Source organism: Serinus canaria, chromosome 14, assembly GCF_022539315.1.
Source record: "Serinus canaria isolate serCan28SL12 chromosome 14, serCan2020, whole genome shotgun sequence".
NCBI lineage: Eukaryota > Metazoa > Chordata > Aves > Passeriformes > Fringillidae > Serinus > Serinus canaria.
The window spans coordinates 13,834,981-13,857,633 of NC_066328.1; the positions used below are offsets into that span (position 1 = coordinate 13,834,981).

At 53.7% G+C, this 22,653-nt stretch overlaps 1 protein-coding gene across 3 annotated transcripts in view; it reads left to right on the top strand.

The window, feature by feature from the left end:
* Nucleotides 1-1,356: 1,356 nt before the first annotated feature.
* The window catches only part of RAI1 (retinoic acid induced 1), a 73,857-nt gene continuing 52,560 nt past the window's right edge, over nt 1,357-22,653 (top strand). The window contains exon 1 of one of the 3 annotated variants that reach the window (XM_030229938.2): nt 1,357-1,491. The gene's annotated coding sequence lies outside the window, so the exon portion shown is untranslated. Of the gene's footprint in view, nt 1,492-13,088; nt 13,707-22,653 lie in introns of those variants that run through there. The other 2 variants (XM_050979980.1, XM_050979981.1) reach the window with 2 other exon arrangements.

Genomic DNA, 22,653 nt, shown 5'->3' on the forward strand with positions numbered 1-22,653 from the left:
GAATAACCAGCAGCCACCACCCTGCAGCGAGGGCTTACACCGGATACCTGATGGGGGGAAAATCCCAGGCAAACATCAGGCAGCTGCTGGCTGCAGCCAATTCTCCTCACTTAATATGTTTCCTGCACTCATCCCCCTCCCTGACCTCGGCTCCTCCTTAGAGCACGTTCAGCCCCAGACGCGCCGCTGAGCACAGCCAAGGCCAGCGGGACTGCTGCCATTTCGTCCCTCCCCTCTGCTCCCTGGTCAGGGCTGCTGTCACACTGCTGCAGACCCCAGCTTCCCCCTGACGGTGCCCAGAGCAAGGAAAGCGGGCAGTGATGAACACCTCTTGGGGTGATGGTGCTCTGTGCACCCATCCAAATGGAATGCTTGGGGAGCAGCGGGTGGAAAGGCTACATCCATCCTTTGTGGAAGATGCATGTCCCAGACTCCAATCCAGATGAGGACCTGAATCCAGCTCTGAAGGCAAGTCCAGATGTGGATCCAAATTCAGCTCCAAATGAAAATCCAGATGTGGATCAGAATCCAGTTCCAAATCCTCATCTAAATCCAGACACAGACCCAAGTGCAGACCCACAAGTGGTATAATCCTGATCCAAATGTGGATTCAAGCCCAGAGACAGCTCCAGCTCCAAACCCGGACCCAGGGTCTGATGTGTGTCTGCAGGGACCTCATCCTGCCCAGTGCCAGCACCCATTGGATGCTGCCCAGTGGGATGCCCTGCACCCAGCACTGGTGTCACCTGTACCAGCACCTGGCAGGTGCTACCCGGGGGCTTCCCTTCACCCAGCACCGGTGCCACTCTCTCGTGAATGGTCCCCGATGCCCAGTGCCTGCGCCCATCAGGGTGCCCGGTACCCAACACCACTCCCACCCTCCACTGCCCGGTCCCCAGTGCCCAGCTCAGGAGCTGCCGTACGCTTCCTGCTGCTGGCTGCCCGGTGCTCGGTGTGCCGTGCCCCGGCTCCCAGCGTGCCATGCCCAGAGCCTGCCCCTGTGCCCGGTGCTTGTTGTGCCATGTCCCGATTCCCACTGTACCGTGCCCAGTGCCCGCCCCGTTGCTCCCTATGCCCGTGTGCCGTGCCCTGATTCCCGCTGCGCCGCGCCCAGAGCCCGCCCCGTTGCCCCCGGTGCCCCGTGTGCCGTGCCCTGGTGCCCGGTGCCGTGCCCAGCGCCCGCCCCGCTGCCCCCGGTGTGCGCAGCGCCCGCCGCCGCCCCGCCGCCGTTCCCGGTGCCACCGGCGGCGCTGCCGGCAGGTGTCGCCGCGGTCGCGGGCAGGCGGCGGGCGCGCGTGCACTTCCGACGGCGCTCGGTCATGCCCCCGCCGTCCCTCCCCTCGCTCCCGGCGCCGCGCGGGGCTCCCGCCCGCTGACACCGCCGAGGCGGCTCGCACGGCGCGGGAGAGCGGCGCGGCCGCCCGGGCATGGCCGCCGGGGCCGCCCCCGCCCAGCGCCGCCGCTGAGAGGCAGCGGGGCTCGGCCCGCCAGGTAAGCAGGGCTCCGGACGCGGCTCCGGGGGAACCGGGCGGGCCGCCGAGCCCGGGGAGGGCCCGGGGAGGGCGGCGGGTGATAGGGGCCGGCGGGGGGAGCGAGGGGAGCGGAGGGGCCGGGCGAGCGGGGCGCTGCCGGAGGCGGGGGGGGCTCTGCCCGCCTTCCCGTTACCCCCCCGGGGCTTCGCGTCGCAGTTGCGGCTGCAACCGCGGCTCCCGCCGGGCCCGCTGCTCTCCTGCTGCCGCTGGAGCGGCGGTGGCACCGCCAACCCGCCGCCACATCGCCTTCCCTTCCCTTCCCTTCCCTTCCCTTCCCTTCCCTTCCCTTCCCTTCCCTTCCCTTCCCTTCCCTTCCCTTCCCTTCCCTTCCCTTCCCTTCCCTTCCCTTCCGCCCGCGCTCCCACCGCACTCGTATTTCCAACCCTAGCCCGTTCCGGCCCCCCCAAACCTCGCCCCAAACCCGCCTCGATCCCCCCAAAACGCGAGCCTGTCCCTGGCTCGGTGACGTCACGGAGGGGCTCCCCGGCCCCCCCGGTCCCGCGGGTGCGGGTAGCCAGGGTGTTCCCGGCCGGTGGTGCCGAAATGCCGAGCGGGGACATGGTGCATCTTGGATAGATAGCCCTGAGCCCCCCCTGTGCCCTTTTGCTGCAGCTGTGAAATTCCATTTAAATTCCTGCGTGTGTTGTGTGTGTGTGTGTGTGTGTGTGTGTGTGTGTGTGTGTCCCCATTCCCTCTCTCCCTGGAAATGTGCAGCTGGAGCAGCACCTTGAGCGTGGCGGGGGGGTCCCAGTGGAGGTGCTGAGCTGCCCCAGGGGTCGGCATCCCGGGGGCTCCCCAGCTGCTGGAAGCGTCGTGGCTGATGTTGCAGACCTGCTGGAGGTTCTCACTGACGTCAGAGTGGGATGCTGTTGGGGTGCTTGTTTGTTCCCCATTGCCTTTGATGGAGAGCGGTGCCATCCCTTGGATGTGAGCAGATTTTGGCTTGCTGAAAGCTTCTGTGGCCACTGGCCCTGCCCGCTTTCCCCTTGGCTGCCAGCAGTGCCTGTGTTGGCTGCCCTCAGGTGACCTCCCAAAGTGATGGTGTGGAGGAGCAAACCCAACAGTTGGGGTTTTGCGTGGGAGAGAGCTCCTAGGACCCTGTGCCAGGCAAGGGAGGGCATTGTTGGTGGTGCCAGCACCTTCCAGGAGCTCTCCCAGCTCAGCTCCAGCTGCCCCAGCTTCTGGGCATCACCAGAGCTTCCTTGATGGTGCAGAAATGATTCCCTGCTGTGTGCTGGGACTTTGTGAAGCGCTCCTACCCCACAGCTGCCTTTCCCAGGGTGGCAGTGTGTGTGCCCCAGGTGGGTGAGCAGCGCCGTGGTGACTGTGCGGATGTGGGTGCTGTCACCTGTGTGCTGGTGACAGAGGGTGGGGGGACCCACGGTGGGCGAGGCACAGGTTGGCTGTGCCTGGTGCCTGCCGGTGCTGAGACTGCTTCTCCTGGTGACTGTCAGTGCCTGATGAAAATGGACCTTGAGCTGCTGGGAGATGGAGTGGAGAAAGATGGGAGGAAGCCAAGTGAGATGGAGAAAAGGACGTGTTCCCCCTGAGTGCCCTTCCCTCTCTGTTCCCTGTGGGATTGAGGCGCCTCGAGGTGTGGCAAGAGTGATGGTGGTTCATTGTAGGTCTGTACATGGGGCTGGGGGCACCCACACCTTGAGCAGCAGCTCTGCAGCCCAGGCCAGGAGCTGTGTGAAGTTCAAGGCAGGAAGTGAGAAATAAAAAAATAAAAAAAAAAAAAAAAAAAAAAAAAAAAATACCATGACTGGTAGAAACCACCAGGGAGATTTAGGGAAGCAGCAGTGCTGTGCTGTGGAGCCCAGAAGAAGTGTGTATCCTCATCTGATGAGGAGCTGCCCGTGCCAGGGACCGCAGACCCACCTCTCCTCTCCCGGCTCTGTCTCCACTGCAAGCCCCAGGGAACAATTGCATACAGAGTGCTTCGTTTCAGAGCCGCCACAGTCATTTCAGAGACCTTTTAGGCAGGAAAAGTGCTCTGTAGCGTGTAATTTGAAGGCTCTGCTCTGAACCTTCACTGTCGCTCTGCTAAATGATCCTCTGCTCTTCCAAACCTTTGCTGCCTGGAAACCAGCAGCGCTGACCTGGTTCCTGGCCCCGCTGGGTCCCTGGTCTCCCTTCAGCTCCCTGCTAAGGTGAGGGGAGTTGCAGGTTGCAAGGAGCAGCCTGGGGTGGTTCTCTGCCTTGCATGGGGCCTCTCAGATGTCAGAGTCCTGGGAGATTTCAGCCAGTCTTAATCATCTCTCTCCTCTGCCTGAGCTGCAGAGGTTGTCAGAGCACACTATGGATTTTCCAGCCTGGAGGGTTGAGTCCTGTGAGGGCTCTGCAGGAAAATCTAGGGACTCCAACTGTTTTTCCCCCAAAATGGGGGAGGTGCAGAATTTTCTGTAGCATCCCTCAGGCAGCTCATGGTGGGGAAGGACCGTTTGTTCTGCCACTAGAGGAAATGGCACAACTTTGGTTTAACTGATGGAGCTGTGCCACAGCCTCACTGGGGGCACCAGAGGTGAGCCTGGAGGTGCTGCACCATCAGTTGGCCAGTGAGTGTGATATCACTTGGGGTTTTCTTGTTTTTCCTTTCCTGCCTGTCCTTGTTAGCTGCCCTACAACTGCTGGGGGCACACCTGCTGGAGCAGAGCGAGCTGTGCATTTCCTCTCGCTGTGGGCACTGCCTGCCCTGCCAGATGCAGGCAGGGCCCTGAGTTCCTGGCAGCCAGGGCATGCAGGCAGCCTGGCAGGGGACTGCAGGAAAACAGTACAGGATGGGGAGAAGGAGAAACATTTGGATATGGAGGGTTTGGCTGTCACCTCTTGGTCTGGTTTGGTCCTGGGCTGGGGTGGCACAGTGCAGGCCACCTGTGTGTTTTCTCTTGGCTTGCATGGCTTTGCTCTGCTTTGAATTTGCTTTGTTTTGGATTTGCTCTGGTTTGGATTTGCTCCTGGTTCCTGCTGAGCTGGGAGAGTCCCAGTGATGGTGTGTTTATGGACGTCACCAAATCAGACACACAGCCAAGGCAGGAGGCACCAGCTAGAGTCTGTCCTAGCAGGCTGTATTAGCTGTGCCAGGCGTGCACCTCGGTCTAACCTGCCCTTAAATCCTGGTGGTGCTTGGGACCCCGCCCTGTCCCCAGGCAGTTGCTGCCACCCACTGATGACAAGACTTCCACTTGGCTTCCGCTGCTCACATCCTATCCCGCAGAAGATCATGCCAGCAGGGTACAAGGCAGAGGAAAGGCAGTTTCCCTTTCCCTTCTTCACATCTCAGAGGGATCCTCCATGGCTACAGCCCTTCCGAAGAGCAGCAGGATGCATCCTAGCGGGGGTGGAGCAGGCAGACCCGAGTATTGTCCTGCCACCATCCTGTCCCATTGCCTGCCTGAAAACACGCTCAGAATCCATCTGCTTGGAACTGTGTGGATTTGGGATTTCCCCCAGGAGGAATGGTCCAGCTGCCTGAGGCTGGCAGCAGCGAGGCTTTCACCTGGTGTGGTGGAGGAGGAGGAGGAGGAGGAGGAGGTGGAAGGCAGGTGCAGGTGCTGGGGTTCCAGCCTTGCATCCAAGCACAAGGAGCTTGCTCTGAGCAGCGCTCACCTCCTGTGCCCACCAGCACTCATCTGGCAAAAACTGCCCATCCCAGCAAGCAGAGGGCCACCACCAGCCCTGCAGGGAGGAGAGTGGCTTCCTGGGGCTGGCAGTCACCCCTGATTCCCCTGTGGGAGGCTGGGATCTCTGCGGGAATGCCGCTTCACCACGGGAAGGTGGCAGCTTGGTTTTTGCTTTGGTTGCACGGCCTAGTTTTGAGAGCTGGAATATGCTCAAAGCTGGGCTTTCTGAGTTGCTTTTTTTGGTTTTGTTTTGTTTTAAATGACAGCATTTCCCCTTTAAATTTACATCTCTAGCTGGGGAACACAGAGCCTGGTGAGAGAGGGAGTGTGAGACTTTTATAAAAAGAACGAGTCGGGTTTTATTATCCCTTTGAGACGAGCAGGGAAAATCTATACTGAAGGCATGAAATAGCAATAAAAATGGACTTTTTGCCAAAGCAAAATTAATTGAGTGAATCTCAGTCCTCAAGCCTGAGCTCTGAGAGGCTTATGAGTTGGATATGAACCATGCTGCCCCCTTCCAGGCTCTCATCCCCCAAGGAGGAGAGGCAAATCCTCCCTCTGGTCCTTGGTGTGCGATGTGATCAGCGCCTGGGAGCAAAGGACTCCTGCTTGGGATCCAGTGAGGGTGAGGATGCCTCCAGCCCTGGCTGTCCCTGGAGCAAGGACCTTCTCCATGTCCTTTGGCTTGGGGATGCTGGCGGTCATTCAGAGGTCATCGCTCCAGCGTTCCCATCACTGTGAGTCACGGCATCCCATCTGGACTGTGGATTTGGGGGAGTTCAACAAGAAAGAAGAGGAAGACTGGACACAGGCTCCTTGCACCACTGTAGAAGCCTGAAGAGGATCCTGCTCTCTTACCCTGGGCTTGCTCTTATTGATCATTTTCTTCCCTCACCTCTGCATCCTGCTCTTGCTGCACTCTGGGGTCTGGCTCTCCAAGGTGTTTTCTGGGCAAATCCTTCGCTGAAAAGGAAACCCTCCCTCCTGGGTTTTGTTCTTCTCGACGTCACATGCGGTGGCACCGGCTCTGCTTTCCCCAATTTTGGGGGGAGAGTGGCAGGAGGAGCCGCTGGACAGAACAGCAGGGGAAAGGCAGATTCTTTTCAGCAGATGGTGCAAAGAGGATGAAGCTGTGTAAACCTCCTGAGTCCACTGGAGAGACGGAGATTAAATAGTGAGAGGGCCGAGAGGCAGCTCCAGGCAGGAGAAGGAAGGAGAAAAAAAGGAAAATGGGGGTGGAAATGGGATTGGAGATTGGAGCTGGGGAGAGGAGTGTTGGTTTGAACCGGCATCCCTCTCCCACTTGATGTCTCCCCTCCAATTCAGAGGGCCTAGATTCAGTGCCATAAAAATATAGCCCTTTTCAATCCCTTATCTTGCAGGAGCAGAAACAATTGGCCTGCAAAGAAGGAGAAAACAATCTGTTTGACTGACAAACAAAACCACATTTCTGCACAAAAGGAGGAGGAGGAAGAGGCAGCTGTCTGGCTGCTGCTTCGGCTTTTTTCCTTTCCCCTCCCTCTCCTGTCCCCTCGCTGACGGTGTCAGAGCAGAGCCTCTACCCTTGCCAGCAAAACACCCGCTGTTCTGACTGGCTGGGTTCAATGTCAGGCTCCTGCAGCAAATGTCATTGTCCTCCCTGCTGTCCCCAGCCACGGTGGAGATGCACCAGCCCTGCTGTGATGCCCTCCTGGGAATGCTGCAGGCAAAGGTGATCACCAAGATCACCAGGGCAGAGCCCAGCTGCTGGGAGAGGAGCTTGCTGGGTGCCAGAGACAGAAAATGATGCTCAAGAGAGGGACCAGGGCCAGCAGCTCGTGGCAGCTGAGCTGGGGGCAGAGGGGACACAGGAGGTCTCTTGTTGGGGGACCTTGGGAAGTTCAGCCAGGTTGTGGGTGATGCTGATATCGCAGCATCCATGGGGCACCCGAGTGCTGCAGGTGGAGGTGCTGCTGGAGCCTGGTCCCTCTCCAGAGCCAGCCCTGTGCCTCAGTTTCTCTGTCTGGAAGGTTAGCAAGGTAACACGCAGATGCTGAAGGAGGGCTGGGGCATAGAAGTGCCCTGTGCATCTAAAGTCATTATCCCAACAAATTGTTATCCCTAAAAATTCATTACAGCAACCACTGTACCAGCCAAATGAGTGCTGGGGGGAATCCATCAGACAGGCAGGAGCAGAGCCCATGGGAATCTCCGTTCTCCATCTCTCTGGAACAAACTCCTCACTTGGAGGATTTTTTGAAAAAGAAACTGATTTTCCCCATGTGATTCCCTTACCAGGAGCAGCAGCAGTTTCCTGCCTGGAACAGTTTTCCGAGGGGATTCTGCTCTGTGGGGACATGTGAAGCAAACACCCACGCTCTGAAAACAGCCAAATGCAATAAATACCCAGTGCCTGAACCTGGAAAAGCAGAGGCTGGAACAGGGCAATCTCTGCAGGGGCTGGTAGTGCTGCCACAGAGGGAATCAACAGTAAATAAAGGGGCACAAGAAGCAAACACTGAAGCCCCCAGGACACTCCTTTGATGCAGTTGCTGGTGACCTACTAGAATCCACTGGAAAGATGATCCTCCACTGGTGGGTGGTTCACTTTCTCCTTTTTCTATTTTTTGAGGAGCTGTTTCACTCTGCAGACAAGCAGCAAAATAACATGTAAGAAATCAGAGATTCCAGGTGAGTTAATAACAAATAATGAGTCTCTCAGTTCCTGAGTGGTTCTCTGGTTGCCGCAGTCCAGGCGTATAACAACCAGGCTTTCCTGAGCATCCTCAGCCAGGCTTGTTGAAATACTGCTACAGATTGATAGAAACATCCTGAATTCAAAGGAATTTAAGAGATCCAGCCTCTACATTCTTAGATTGCCAGAATAGAAGCTTTGGGGAATATTTGACCTGAAACATTGGAAGAATTTGATTTATTTTTTAATTCCTGCACCTAAAATGCAGAATTTTCTGCATTTTTCTTTCGTCTTTCATTTCAAAGGAGGAGAGGAAGTATCCCTGCACACGTCAAACTGCAGGAAAGAGAAGATATGAAAGATGACTGGACTACTTTTTACAACTTTGGCTCTTGACTTTCCTCCCCAGAAGGGGAAGATGCACTGTCAGCCTGTCTTGTGATCAGGCTGTATCCTTTTGTTACCCTGATAAATGTCAGCTGACCAGGCTGGGATGTGAAAAAGCTCCATCTCTACCATACCTTTGCTGCTTTTCCTCACTCTTGGGGCAGGGAAGGGCCCAGCATTTCCCCACCTGCGCAGTGCTTGCAGACTTTGCCTGGCCCCACAAGGTCCCCATCTCCTCCATGCCCTGCTGTGGTCCCCCCAAGGTCCTCCAAAACCCTTTCTCCTTTGCCTGCTCCTGCCCTCCAAATTCTCCCTGCCTTCTCCCTTCAGATCCTTCCTCCCAGCTGGACTCTGCAGGCAGTGGTGAGATTTTGGCCTCCATTGCTGGTAGGTGAAATGCAAAGCTTGTGCTGTGACAAAGTAAATCTAACAAAGAGCCAGATTTTGGCTCATTCAGTTTTTAGCAGATTTCTCTCTCTCGTGTCCTGCATGCTCTGATCATGGCCATGGGAGCAGCCCTCAGTGTGAGGCCAGAGTTTGGCTCAGCCCAGCACTTGAAGGGAGGTGGCAGAAGCAGAGTGGGTTCTGCTGGATCTCCATCTCTCAGCTTCAGACCCTGGGGGCTCTCAGGGGTAGTCACAGTCCCTGGCTGATGGCATGATATTTCCCATGGCAGAGCCAGCATTTGGTGATGCAGCATCCACCCATGTTTGATCCAGACCTACCTAGAACCTCTCCTTTCCCAGGACATCTCCCACCCCTTCCCCTAGCCACAATCACACAGAAGCTCATCCTTGGTGTTCCTCTGTGCTTGTGACTCTTGGGATTTGGCCAGCATGTGTCAGGGCTCCTCTTCCTCTGCAGCTGCTCTCCGCTCGGCTGCCTCACCCGGAGCATCCCTTCCTCCTGCCTGGGGCTGCTTGGAACATCCTGCTTCCCGAGTTATTTCACCCTGATTTTACCAGGTCACGGGCATGTTGACTGTGGTGGCACAGCCTCTTTGATTAGGTGTATCTCCAAGCATGACTTCCATCTGTCCATCAGTCTCTATTGCTAATTCCTGCCGCATTTATAGCCAGGCAGGGGCCTTGGTCTTTTGGAATAGTCACTGGTGGTGGCAGGACTGTGCTAAATGATCTATTTCACACGTTTCACCTCTTCTCTGTTCACAAATTGTTGGTGATTTTTTTTTTTTTTTTTTTTAGTTTCATTAAGTATTCCAAGTGACTGCGATTTCCCCCATTGTATTCATTATTCAAAATTGTTCTCCAGATAATTTCTGCAAATAATTCGCGGTCTTTGCTCTTTTGTGAATACTTGGTCTCAGGAATGAGAGTCGTTTTAATTGGGATCTCACATCACATGATGGGTTTTGGCTTCCCGATTGGGCAGGCTTAATTTTTAGACTTGAGATTTGGGGAGGGAAACTGTTGCAATTAAGAATTTGAAATCCACTTTCTTCCAATATCTTTCGTTGATGCTTAAAATTAACAGAAATTAACAGTCTGTCTCACTTTTTTTTTTTTTTTTTTTCCCCTTCCTGGCTAAAAATCCCTGCCGGTAACTTGTTGGCAAGAAACACTTGGAGAATATAAACAAAAAGGTGGCACCAAAACAGCTAAATTTAACATATCTAAAAACTGGAGTGATGATTCACAGTGGTTTGTTGTATATTATTCACCTCGCTCTGGTAAAAATAATGATCAAAATAATTTAGAAACTTAAAAAGTCACATAGCAAGGGGACATTTATAGCACTTGGTTTCATAAAATCTTCCATCAGCTGTTCTCTGTGTGCCTGAGAAACATCCTGTGGGCTGGCTGGTGTGTTGTACCCCAGCCCTCAGTGCTCCAGCCCCGTGCTGAGGCTGCTCCCAGCTCGCTGGAGGTGGAGAAAAGGAAGGTTCAACCATCCTGGCACCCCACACTGCCTCGATTCACACCCTCAGCAGGCAAGACTCCAGTTGCCTCTCACAGAGCAGAGGGTGACTGTAAGTGACTTGCCCAAGGTCACACTCCAGCTCCGTGGTTCAGCTGGAAATAGCTCCAAGGTCTCCTGATCCCCCCAGCAGCCCCCTCGCTGCCAGGCGAGACGGAAAGGTGCAGAGTTCACGTGGCTTCTCTAACCGACAGCCTGGCTCCTGCCACCTCACCTAAAACCTCAAACCTCCTTGGCTCTGTTTTCTGCCCTCTCTGCCATCAGGCTGAGTCAATACAGCCCCCCCTGAGCAGCCTGGGCTCCCGTGGCATATTTATGCCTCTGGAGTGGAGCGTTGTGCCGGCATTCCCGTTGGTGCAGCACCCGCACAGCCCGGCTGCTCGCTTCCACCAGCTGCTGCTGCCGATTTCCCTTAAAAATAAAACCCCTCTAAAGGTACAGCAGGGACACCTTAAATGCAGAGCCGTGGCGTGCAGTTAATCATATCCTCTTAACGGGTTTATTCGCTCATTAAATATTTAAGACTCGTTTCTCTTTATCAATAGTGTGGAGGCGTGCAGGCCCCGGTGCAAAGATTTATGCACACAATAGGATCGGTGCATTTAGATTTGTTTGAAGGGATCTGAGAGCCATTTAAAACCCAACTGAGGGGGACGGTTGCTGCTGCTGCTGTTTTCCTCCAGTGAGATTTCTGTCTTTTCTGCCTCCTGACTGTGGTTAGAAAGTGGCAGGAGGTGAGGTTGGGGGGCACAGATTGATGGCTGCCTCGGTACCCCCATAGTTCCTTTTGAAATAGCTGTGCCCCCTTTTTGAGGGATGCTGAGGTCTTGGAGGGGCCATGTTTGGCTTGACTGGTGAGGATGGTCTGTGGAAGATGCGGTGTGTGGAGGCAGGACCTAGTGTTGGGAGTGTGTCTGTGGAAGCGGTGTTTTGATCCCTGCTTCCCACTGCTGTCTGTGGGAAGAGCTTTGCTGTTGTGGCTCAGAAGTGAATTCCAGCTCGTCTGGCGCTGTTCGGGAGCCGTCATGCAGGTGCAACATCTGTTGTTCTTCTGTTACTACCTGGGCTCTGCTCTTCACACAGGTGTAAGAGCAGTGGTGGCCGTTTTGGTTCATAGGATGGGGAGGGACAAAACCCATGCCACCATACTGCCTTACCCCCTCCATCATCTGCCCCTCTGCCCACCACAGCTCGCCAGCCCAGACCTCCATCCAGAGGATCTCCATCCAGTACCCAGCATTTACCACCTTCCTCATGCCTGGTCCCTGCGTGGGGCTTTGTGGCTTCCAGCTGCTGCCAGGTGTGTCACTCATCCTGGTGCAGGGAAGCTGCTCCTCCCAATGATGTGTGTACACCTGTTCCCTGAACTCCAAGGGCTCTGGGCTGTGATGTGAGGTGTGGGACATGGACAGAGGCCTCAGTGTCCATTGCACCATGTGCCCTGTTCTGTCCTTTCATGGAGAGCATTGCTGGAGCTTGCAGGGGCAGCAGGTCCCAGCATGCAGGACTCAATCTCCATCTCAGCAGCCTCTGCTTAGATGAGGAGGGAACATCTCATGCCAAGACCTGTCCTCCCCAGGCTGAAGCGCGGAGTCAGAGATGACAGCAGCTGATGCCCATTTTTTTTCACCCCCTGTGGCATCCTGGCAGGTTCTTCCCGCAGCTTTGCATGCAGCCAGACATGCCTGTTCCAAAACCTCCTCTCCAGGAGTGCTGGGGGTGGATAGGAAGGGTGAGTAGCTGCAGTGGCAATGGGCAGAGCTGGCAGCTGCCTCCTGAGGGTGTGAGAAATACCCTGGCTGGATTATTGACAGACAGCCCAGAGCATGGGAAGTGCGTGCATGCGTCAGATATTTACCCAAACCTCTCCTGCTTTGCAACGTGCCCACAAAAAAAAGGATCTGACAGCAATAAAACTGTCGGGCGGCTGCTGCTGCTTTTTTTTAAAGTTCTATGATAGCTTCTCCCCCCGCCTTTTTTTAATAGCTAATGCATCTGTCACTACTTTCCTAATGAGCTTTCCGAAAAGGGCCTTGGGGACCTCTACCTATCCATGTGGGCTTGGATCAGAGCGTACTCAGGGGAGGCAGAGAGAATTCAGCTCCCTGTTTCACCCTCATCCCCTCCCCAAACTCCTCTCTTAGGGCAGGTTGTCCAGAGGGAGGGGAAGGCAGCAATATCTCAGCACTCGGCGAGCTGGCGTGCACCCCCTGCAATCACAGCCAATAATGACAAAAAGACGGGGCTGCTGCCAGAGATAGAGAGCTGAGCTCCAAGCGTTACAGCAATGTCACAGCCTTGGGACTGCTGCTGGCTGCTACTGGAAAGAAATTTCCTCACAACAGGCAGAGTTATAGGAAGGAGCCATTGATTGCATTAAAAAACACCCTCCCCACCTCTTTTTTTTTGGCATGGATTTTCAAGGCTTTTTTTTTTTTCCCTTTCCTTCCCCCCCCCTTTCTCTCTCCATTTGCCATTGAAGTTGCGTTCAATAAAACCCATCGCCCGAGAGCGTCTGTTCGCATGTTCTCAGCAGTACAATGGGCAGAGGACTGCAGTGTGCAGAGCCCCAGCCAGCCTCTGCAGACAATGAGGGGCTGGCAGCGGGGCAGGGGGGGCTTCTAGTTTATTTTATTTCATTTTTCCCCCACCTGCCAGCCCCCAGTACTAATTGTAATCACAAAAGGCAAATGGGAAGGGACTGGGGGAGCAAGGCTGTGGTTCACTGGGGTCATGGTCTCCATCAGTCATTCTCCCAGCCTGTTGCTGGGTAAAAGCTCGGCTCCTGGGTTTATCAAAATGACTGTGCAGTAAAAGCCTCTTTGCCCAAACCTCCCCCCCTCCTCAAAAAAAAGCTGTTTACTGACTCAAGAAGCCTGAATTTCCCATTACCATCCATGGGAGACTTCCCGTTGACTTCTCTATGCACAGAAGGGAAAACAGAGGGTTTGGTGACTCAGGCACAAACCTGGGATCTCTTCCTCTTGCTGTTGGCAAATCTTTTAGGATTTAGCCAGATTCATCCAGGGACTGAGCACCATCATCCCTGTGCCACTGATTGGGCACAAGAGGATGCACCACTTGGCAGGAGTGAATTCCTAATTGTGCTGTGCCCAAATTCCCCTCAGCTGTGAGATGTGACGGTGCTCACCCCGTGTTGCACGGTGGTGGAGAAGCTAATAGCTATTAATGCCAGAGAGATGCTTCCAGATCTCTAGATAAAAGGTGCTCAAGGAGGGAAAATTATTATCATCATGGGCCAAAGAGCTACGGGGGATTTGAAATCTGTTTGTGTTTGTAGGATGTAACCACTAAGGAGGGAGAGACTGGGACAATGGAGCATGCACAGCACTAATGGAATGAGCGTAGGAAAGAGGATATCTCTGGAGACCCTTAGAAACCATTTCCCAGTGGTAAGATCTACTTGGGTTGTTTGTTCTTCTTCCCAGATGAGAGCTGCAGTCGTGGACGCTTTTATCACTTACGAGCTGGACTAGATGGAGGCCAGAGAGCGCATTGTAGGGACGAGCCCGTGTGGCTCTCCAGTGGGTAGGTACTGATTTATCCGGTCTCAGCTTCCATTTCTGGCTTTCGGAGCTGTGCTTTATAATAGGGGACCCTGGAATGGATGTTTCAGGCCTGTTTTTCAAGCTTATGGGATGCGAGGTAGAGATTCAGGGGCATGATGTGGACTTCTTGAGGCTGCAGCAGAAGGGTTATTTGTGCCTTGGGATACAGCTTGGGCTGAGGTGTGGGTTTGGAGCGGCTCCATGGTAGCATGTGGTGGTTCCTTGAAGACATTTCACTTGGAGATTCACTTTTTCCAGCTGATTCATGTCCTCGTGCGAGCCCATTTCTTGCCATGGTGACAGTGAAGCTGCTGAGGCTCTGTGTGATAATGCTCCTGGTCCAGGCTAGAGGCTCCTAAAGGGCTTTGAGCCCAGAGGGCCAGGGACTGTACAAATACAGGTTGTTCCCTTGAGATTAAACCCCAGCTAGACAAGCTGTTTGCAGTCTGTGGTCTGGCAGTGCTGAGTACACTGCTGTACAGAGTGTTGGGCAAGCAGGTGAGGCACAGGCAGCATCCATCCCAGCTCCCCTGGAGTGTGTATTCTGGATCCTCACTTCCATCCTGCTCCAAAATCACCATGTCACCTTCACTTTGCTCCCTGAGACAGCCCCATTTTGTGCTTGGGGGAGATGCAGCCTTTCTCACTGGAGACCTGCAGCACACCATGCTCTTTTTTCCCCTCTCCTGTCTTTTTTTCTTTTTTTTTTCTTCTCTCCTGGACACTTTACTTAGCTTCTTTCTTCCCTCTCATTTTCTCTACCATCAAATGAAAGCCATTCAGACCAAAACGGTTCAGTCTGCTCTTTGTGTCTGGAAAACAGAACACCAAAGACAGCTGGACCTACCCGAGATGGCCACGGCCGTGGCAACAGTGGCTCTTTGTTAGTGCTGTTGTCTCTGCCCCTATCTCCAGTGTCTGGGGCCCTGTCTCTTTAAAGCTTTAGTGTGCTGTGTCAAAGCCAACAGAGAGTTCAGCTTATTAATGGATTCGCTAGGTTAATATCCCAACAGTTTGGTGTGGTGTTTTTTTTTTTTTTTCCCCTTTCCACCAGCATAATTTAGAAAGAGGGGGAGGGGGAGAGAAAGATAACCCAGGCCCATTTCTGGGGAGGAGGGCACGGCATGGCTCATTGCTTTGGAGAAATGGAGCTGGAATGGTTGGTCGGGGCCACGAGAAGGTGGTGGCCCAGCCCTTCACCTTCCTGTCTGTATGTACATCTCTCTCTATCTCCTTCTCCTGCGGGGTTCCCTGCATCAAAGCTTCTTCCAGTTCTTATGCTAATGAGGTGCATTAATGCTTAATGACTGTGAACAGGCTTGTTTAATTGCACCTATCTGAGCAGGAGGCACGTTGCTGTATAAGAGGGAACGACCATGTAAGCAGCTGCATGCCCTCCTGGACAGTCTTAATTACATGTAAAACTGATGTGATCTAAACCACCAGGCTGGTGATTAGTTTAGTGAGGCAGGTGGTACTTTGCAATTCAGTGCCTCAGAAACTCTAGAGCAAGTGAGATCAGATTCTTTCGTAGGCTATGGAGGATAAGGCAAGCCCTGATCATCCTTGAATTTGATGTTGGGTGGGGACAAGCACGGCATAGTAGATTAATTTAATTAATTTATTGCAGTTAGTTTGCAAAGACATTATCCGCCAGCGTCTGTGCAGAATACTGAGCAGTCCCATTAATGCAATGCTATTTTGCCTGTAAATCCACTCCCCCCGCCCCTTACAGGAGGAATGAGCTGCGATGGTCTCAGCTTTCTGCAGCGTTATCTTGCGCTGGTTGAATGCAACTGATTGTCTGAACTACAAAGGGGCCCGGCTAATGCAAAGCCATCCCTATTGGCACCAGACCTAGATTAATGACTCTGCATGCATTGACTTGGCTCCAAACTGGATTTCCCTAAAGCAGCTCGCTGCTGTCTGCACTCCCATATCCCCTAGCTGGGCTGGGATTGTTGGACTGGTGAGAGCCACGGAGCTGGGAGCTTGGGAGCTCCAGGTGGGAAGGCTGTGGGTAAGGGGTGCACAGGTATGAGGGTGCCTGTTATCACCAGCCATCTGCTGCTCATCACCCAGCTTCGCTGCTTGGGGTTATTTGTTTTGTTTTTATTCACCAGAGGGGGGATTTAAAAAAAAATATAAAACAGCCTTTATTAGAAATGGCTTTGGAAGGGGAGTAAAACAGATCCAGCAGGATTTTGGGGTCAGTTGTTCTCCCAGGATAGGTGTCTCTCAGCACACCTCTGTCCATGAGGATGCTCACACCTTCCCCATCCCCACACTGGACTCTTCACTGTCACCCCATTGGACCCTTCCCCATCCCCACACCAGACCATTCCCTGTCCCCTCACCAGACCATTCCCCATCCCCACACTGGATCCCTCCCTGTCCCCACACTGGACCCTTCCCTTGGCTCGTCTCCCTCAGGCGCTTCCTCCCCGTAGCCGTGCCATGAACTCGGATCTCCCCTCTCCCTGCCCGCCCGGGCCCCAGCCGAGGCTCTTCCTGACGTTACTCCCACAACAACCACTTCCTTCCCATCCCGGCACCCCAGCTCCACAACAGTCCCTTCCCAGCCCCTCTCTACTCCCCGATACCCCTGTCCTGCTCCTCTCCTTCCAGCCACTGCTGTTTATTTTGTAAAAGAACTTGGAGACTGTTTCTCCTGGAGTGAAGCCGATGGCAGAGCTGCCGGGTGGGGGGTCCCTCAGCGTCCCACTTCCACTGCAAAAGTTTCCTCTTGGTGTCCACAACCCTTGTGGGGTTTTGGGGTTAGAAACCCAGCGTGTGGGACGTGTTTTTATCCAACAGCTGCCCCAGATGAAGCATCCCCCCAGGCCCACCGTGTTTCAGGCTCAGCAGGGAGGGAAGGCCTGGCCATGGCCGCCGCCTGCATGTGGTGGGAAGGCGGCAGGGCAGGAGCTGGGGAAGAGGCAGATGAGGTGTGTGGTGGGGAATTAGAGTGCTCTGGTGCCTTCCTCGGTGTCTTTCTCCCAGTGGGCACATTTTGTGGTGGCAGGAGGCTCAGCCATGGCAGGGGCAGCAGCTGAGGAGAGGGGGTGGGAGAGGGGGGCTGGAGATGGAGGCAGCTTGGAGGGAGAGAGCAGGGACCTGCTGGATTTTGGTGGGAGCTCTGCCTCCACGTGAGCTAGCCCTGCTCCGAGGGGCTGCAGCTGCCTGGCTCCCCACAGGAAGAACAAGCAGCTCCACTGCCATCTGCCCTCCCCTCGCCCACTCCATGCTGGCTGTTCCTCCATTGTCCCACCAAGACATTTTGCTGCACCAACACTTGGCCTTGCAATGGCCTCGAGGCAGATTTTGGGTGGAAAAGCAGACTTTACTTCTGAGAAAAGCCACCTCGAGCACAGCTCCGTGGTGGTGGCACCAAGGCAGCCCCTGAGCATCTTGGTCTTGCTGCTGCCAGGTACTACCCAAGACCTCCCTGCGGTGGCAGTGGCAGGGAGTGACAGTGCCACCCCTCTGAGTGGGACAAGCACCCTGAGACACACCATCACTGTGAAATCAGGAGTGTTTTGCTCTCCTGAGGGATGCTGCAGAAACTGGTGCCACGTCAGGGTGCATCCCCTGCAGGGGGGTTGAGCCTTGCCTTGTCTGTGGGTGGAACACCCTCGCACTGAACCCCCAGCCTGAGCAAAACCTTTTTTTAGCACTCCCCTATTTGCCAAGCGTACTTCCTTTCTTTTGATTCTTACCACCTACATACAGTCTGACTGCAACGGCAAAAAAAAAGGAAAAAAAAAAGGGGGGGGGAAGAATTGCAACATTCAGTCGAAGGCTTTTCTGTCTAATGACGTTAAATTTATTAACCAAAACTCCAGCTGCACCAGGCTGGGATCTAATAATATTCAAGCTATGGAGACATCAAGTAGAAAGAAGCTTAAAGCCCTTTTTATTTCACAGTAAAACTGTCAGTAAATAACTGGATTGTCTTGAGACTGAGAAAATGGGGATTTATCTTCCTGAACATGAAAAGTGTGCTTATTTTTTTTTATCAGCTTCAAAAAGCCCCAGCAACCTTGATTTTCCTTCCACACCGTTCTCAGCTGCTCTGCCAAGCCCCAAAACCACACAAATCAAGAGACAGGCTCTAAAGATATTTTTAATTAAATTAATTCCTTTTCCTTCCTTCCCCATTTCTCCCTTGTCCCCTCCTCCATCCTCTCTTTCTCTCTCCCTGTGTCCCCAGCTAATGACTTCTAAGCACTGTGACATTTCAGCACTGGCTGTCACTAACACCACACCTCCGTGCTGGTTATAAATTGGGCACAGAGACATAAAATTCCCTGCAGAAGGTCCCCGTTTGATGATATTCTCCGAGGTAAACCTCCAATAGCTCCCTGTTTTCTTTAATAACGCTAATAGGCATAGATTAATTAAACTGTTATATTACTTCCTTCTTTCTACCAGCACCAGTTAGAAATCTTATTACCTGCTCCTCTCTGCTTGCCTTTTCCCCAAGGTGGTTATATTCCAACCAGTTACCAAGGTTTCTCAGAGCCTGTAGCACAAGGTGAGATGGCAGACAGCGTCTCCACCAGGCTGGATCCTGCTCCCAGCCCTCGGTTCCCAAACCCCACCGACCTCGGCAGAGCCCGGGCGGGTGTAACCAGGGTCAGGATTAAGCCCGGTTTGTCTGAAGAGGTTCTGTCTTGAAAGCAACAGCAGGGCTATTGTTGAGTCTGGATGCCCCCTCTAAAAGGGACCACAGCTGTAGGAAAGGGAATTGTATACATCCATCAACTCCTCCAGGGCCTCAGGATGTATTAGTTAAGATTGTGGGATAGCATGTCTCGGCTCCACTGAAGGGCTCCTTTGAATGACATGTTGGATATACTGTTGCACATCTGGCTGCTGTATTATTGAATTGCTCTATGGTTGCATTTTCCAGACCACGGGAATGTGTTGGTTCAGGAGTGTAGGGGAGGAAAGGATGAAGGGGACAACATGTGGGAAAATTAGAGGGATGCATCCCGCAGGGTGGGGTGGGTTTGGATGGAGCCGCGTGGTGGAGGCGGGGAGGGAGCGGGGGGAGCAAGGCAATGCTTTCACACAAAATGCCGTGTTGCCATTTGAAATCCACTCCAGAGCTTCCTGCTCTAATTAAATTTGTCACCATCGTTACTATAATGCCTGCCATTCCTCCGGTGCTTTTTGTTCTCTGGGATCCCAAAACATGACAGAGGCAAGGGCAGATCCTCTGTGTTTCCTCTGCGGGAGCTTTTTCAGAGCAAAGCAGGGAAAATGCACTTGCAGGAGCTGCTTTGGGAGCACAGCCACTCCTGGTTTGGGGACACTGAAGTGAGGGACACTGAGCTTGAGGAGTCTGGGCAACTCTTGATGGCCTTTTCGAACCTTAATGATTCTATAAGATGTCTCCTGGGACTGCTGATTTGCAGGAGCTTGGGTGAGTGCCCTGGGAAGGCCTGTTAAACCCAGCAGCCCTTCTTGGGCTCTCACTTGGCTCATCCTGTTCTCGGCCCCTGTGGACCCGCACAGAGGCCAGTGTCCCCACTGCCACCTATGCTCTTGGCACCACGTGTGCCCTCTGGCCACTGCCAGCCTGCCACGAGATGCTGGGTACGGCTGCTCTGCGCCGCGCTGGGGCAGGAGGAATTCACTAATTACTCGCAGCTCTTAATATGGCCCCTGAACGCTGCCAGAGTGGCGTGAAGGGCTCAGAGCAGGAGACACAACCTGCTCCATCGTGTCTTCTGTGTCAGCTTGCAGCGAACTGAATGCAAAAAGGCTGTCTGAGCTGAAAACAGCAGAGCCCTTGGAAATTTAAAGGTGCAGAGCACAGAAAACAAAGGCGTTTACGCTACTGAATATTCATCCTGGCGTCTGATCCTGCCGGGAGCAAAGCCTGCACAGCTCCCGTGAAAGCTGATGGGAGGGAACCTTGGTCTCAACCTCATCTTGGGCTCCAGCCCAAATCTGAGGGGGGAGAGCAAATTAGTCCTTAATGCACATATATCTTAGACTAAAACCTGATAAGGGAACTCTCCTATGTTAATTTACCTGAGTTATTTGCTATACTGATTGCTGAAGGTACTCTGATTAGCGCATGAAATATTTCTATACCTTCGGTCTGATTAACCCATATCTGCAAAATAAATATTTGTCTCATTATAGTTATGCGATCGTGCAATCAAAGACCCTATCATAATGGGAAAGGGGATTGAGTATCCATGTGAAAAAGGCAGGGAATGGCGACACAGAACGAGCAGGTTGGAGAGCAGGGAGATGAGGAGCAGGGGCATGGCTGCAGGGGGAGGCTCAGTGGTCCCAGCCCCCGGCCAGGGGGGTTGAAATGCCGGGGAGAGCACGATTCTCCTCCCGTTTCACCGGTGCTAATTGGGACTAATTCCGTTTGACTCAGCAGCGTTGCGCTAGTCCCAGCGAGAGGAGGGTCAGACCTTGGGAATCACAGGGGTGAGTCCCAGCAGGCTCCCAGCCTCCAGCTTTTTTGAAACAGAAGCAGGGAGTTCCCGGCAGCGCGGTGCGTGTGCCAGTCTCCCAGACGAGCTCTTAAAATAGCCCAGCGCACCAGGCTGTGGCACCGGGGGAGAGCGCGGAGGATGAAGTGTTCCGTCTTCCTGGCCCAGATCCGGGGAGAGGAGGGGTTGGCAGCTCCCTGCCCAAGGCAAAGGTGCTTTACAGTGCTATTTGGGGACGAGGGCAGTTGTCACCCTTCAACCAGGTGGCAGGGAGCAAAGGAGTCGCCAGCCAGCAATGCCAGCTCTGCTGAGCATGCTGGACATTCTCCCTCAGCCATGGGAGCTGTAAGTCATCTGGAGGAGAGGATCCCCCCTCTGCCGTTACAGGGCTGTTTTGCATATGCTCCGTTAGGAAAAGAGGAGTTTTATTGTGGCTGTGCAGAAGAGCTAAGTCAAGAGGTTGCTTTATGGCTTGTGGATCCCAGCGTGGAGAGGCAGGCGTCCCAGATGCAGCATATAGCAAAGCCTGGCAGTGGCGTAGAGCACTGCTGCAGCGCAGAGCAGGGCTCAGAGAAAGAGCTGAAGTCATTTTTCTTCTAAGGGCAGGGGGTAGTGGGGAGGAAATATGAAGGCAGCCCTGTTGCTAAGGAAATCTGCTCTTTGTACGGTCGTACATTTAGGTAATGCTAATGAAAGGCCATATAGTAGCGAGGTGCGGATGTCAGCACTGTGCACTCCTGGATATTTGATTAGCATTTCTTTGACTTTGCCTCCTCTAACAGAAATACCTGAGTACGTATATTAGGATATTAGGAAAACAAAATCCCCCTTCTCCTCTGCCAAGAGCCCGGTGTTATGCAGAGAAACGAAAAGCTTTACCAAAATATGACACCCTATAATGAATGTGTGTTTTTCCCCCCTCCCCCCCCGCACACACCCTGGAGAGGATGAGAGCAAACATGTGATGAGAACAGAAATAGTCACATCACTTAATGCATTGCTGGACGGTACCCAGCCGGCACAGCAATGAACCTGGCGTGAGACCCGAGAGCAGCAAACCAGCATAGCATCCCATTTAATGGCTGATGGCCCACAGATGTTTTAAACCTCGAGACTGCATCTCCCAGAGGTTTCCCTTTCGACTTGAGCATCATTGGGCAGCTTTTGGAAGCAAAGGCTGAGGATGCTCTATGCAGGGACCCAGCACATCTGCAGATTAGCTGGTGTGTGCATGTGTGTGTGTGGCATCCGAGCCCAGATCCGGTGATCTGGCTTAGGAAGCAGGAGAGGACCCTACAGAGCACGAGCACCGTGCCCTGCTCTCAAGCATTGCTGGAAGAATGAGTCAGCCGTTTTCCTTCTCATGGGGGTCGAGTGGCTGTCCCTGTCTGAGTGTCACTAATGAAAGCACCCAGGAATGGAAGGGCTCTGTGCTTGCATGGCGTGCTTGCAACAGTCTTAAAGACCAGCTGCTCTGCGTGAGACTTCCAGAGAGCGAGAGCGCTTGAATGAAGCCCTTATATCTCTCTCTCTTCTTTTTTTTCTTTTTTTTTTTTTTTTTTGCCACACAGTGCAGCGTGGGCTCTGTTCCTCCTCGCCTTTTTCTCTTGCTCCCTGGGGCAGCCCACTGTGTCTCAGAGGCATGAGGAGTGAGTCCTCCTGGGAGTCCTCCAGTTCGAGTGAGGAATGGCCCCTCAGGGGATAAATCCACTAGGGCCCGAGGTGGCAGTGAGTGTCTCTCCTCGATGACAGCAGTGCCTGGGATGGAGATTTGGAGGTTTGCACGCCTTCACTCCCTCCCTGCCAGCACCTGCCCCTCCCTTTCGCCGTTGTGCAACATCCCAAGGGCAATTACAGCAATGCTTACGTGGAGGAGTGATATTGGGAAAGTATTTAGTCATTTTAACTGTTCTGCTGGTGGCTCCCCTCCCTTAAGGTGGTTCCTATTTATTCTTTTCCCTCTCCCAGCAATTTGTCGCAACTCTCGCAGCACCCTGTGGCCCAGCGGCCCTTTTGGTGTGTCCTTGGGTACTGAGGGCTCCTCTTGGCAAGGAGGAGTGGAAAAGCCACGTTCCCATCCGATAATACTTTTCCTTTCCTTTCCTTTCCTTTCCTCGTCCCTCCCCTGCTTACTACAGTGATTTTAAAGCTTCCGCCCCTTGACAGTGATGCAGGAGGCACAGCGGGGGGGATGATTTTGTAAGCAGAAGCAAGAGGCAAGAGTCTGAAGAGCTTCTCCTGCTCTCAGAGGCTTCTGGACACTTCTGTGTCTCCATCCCTGGAGTGATTTTCCCTGGGCCCAGTGTAAACAAGGCAATCCATTATGGCAGTTTGAGCCTTACTCCACAAACACGCTGCTGGTCCCTGCCCCCACCGCGGGCTCCCTCTGCTCCTGCTCCTCCTGCACCGTGCAGGGAGTCTTGGTGTGGCACTGGGGTTATCCAGATGCTCATCCACACGTGG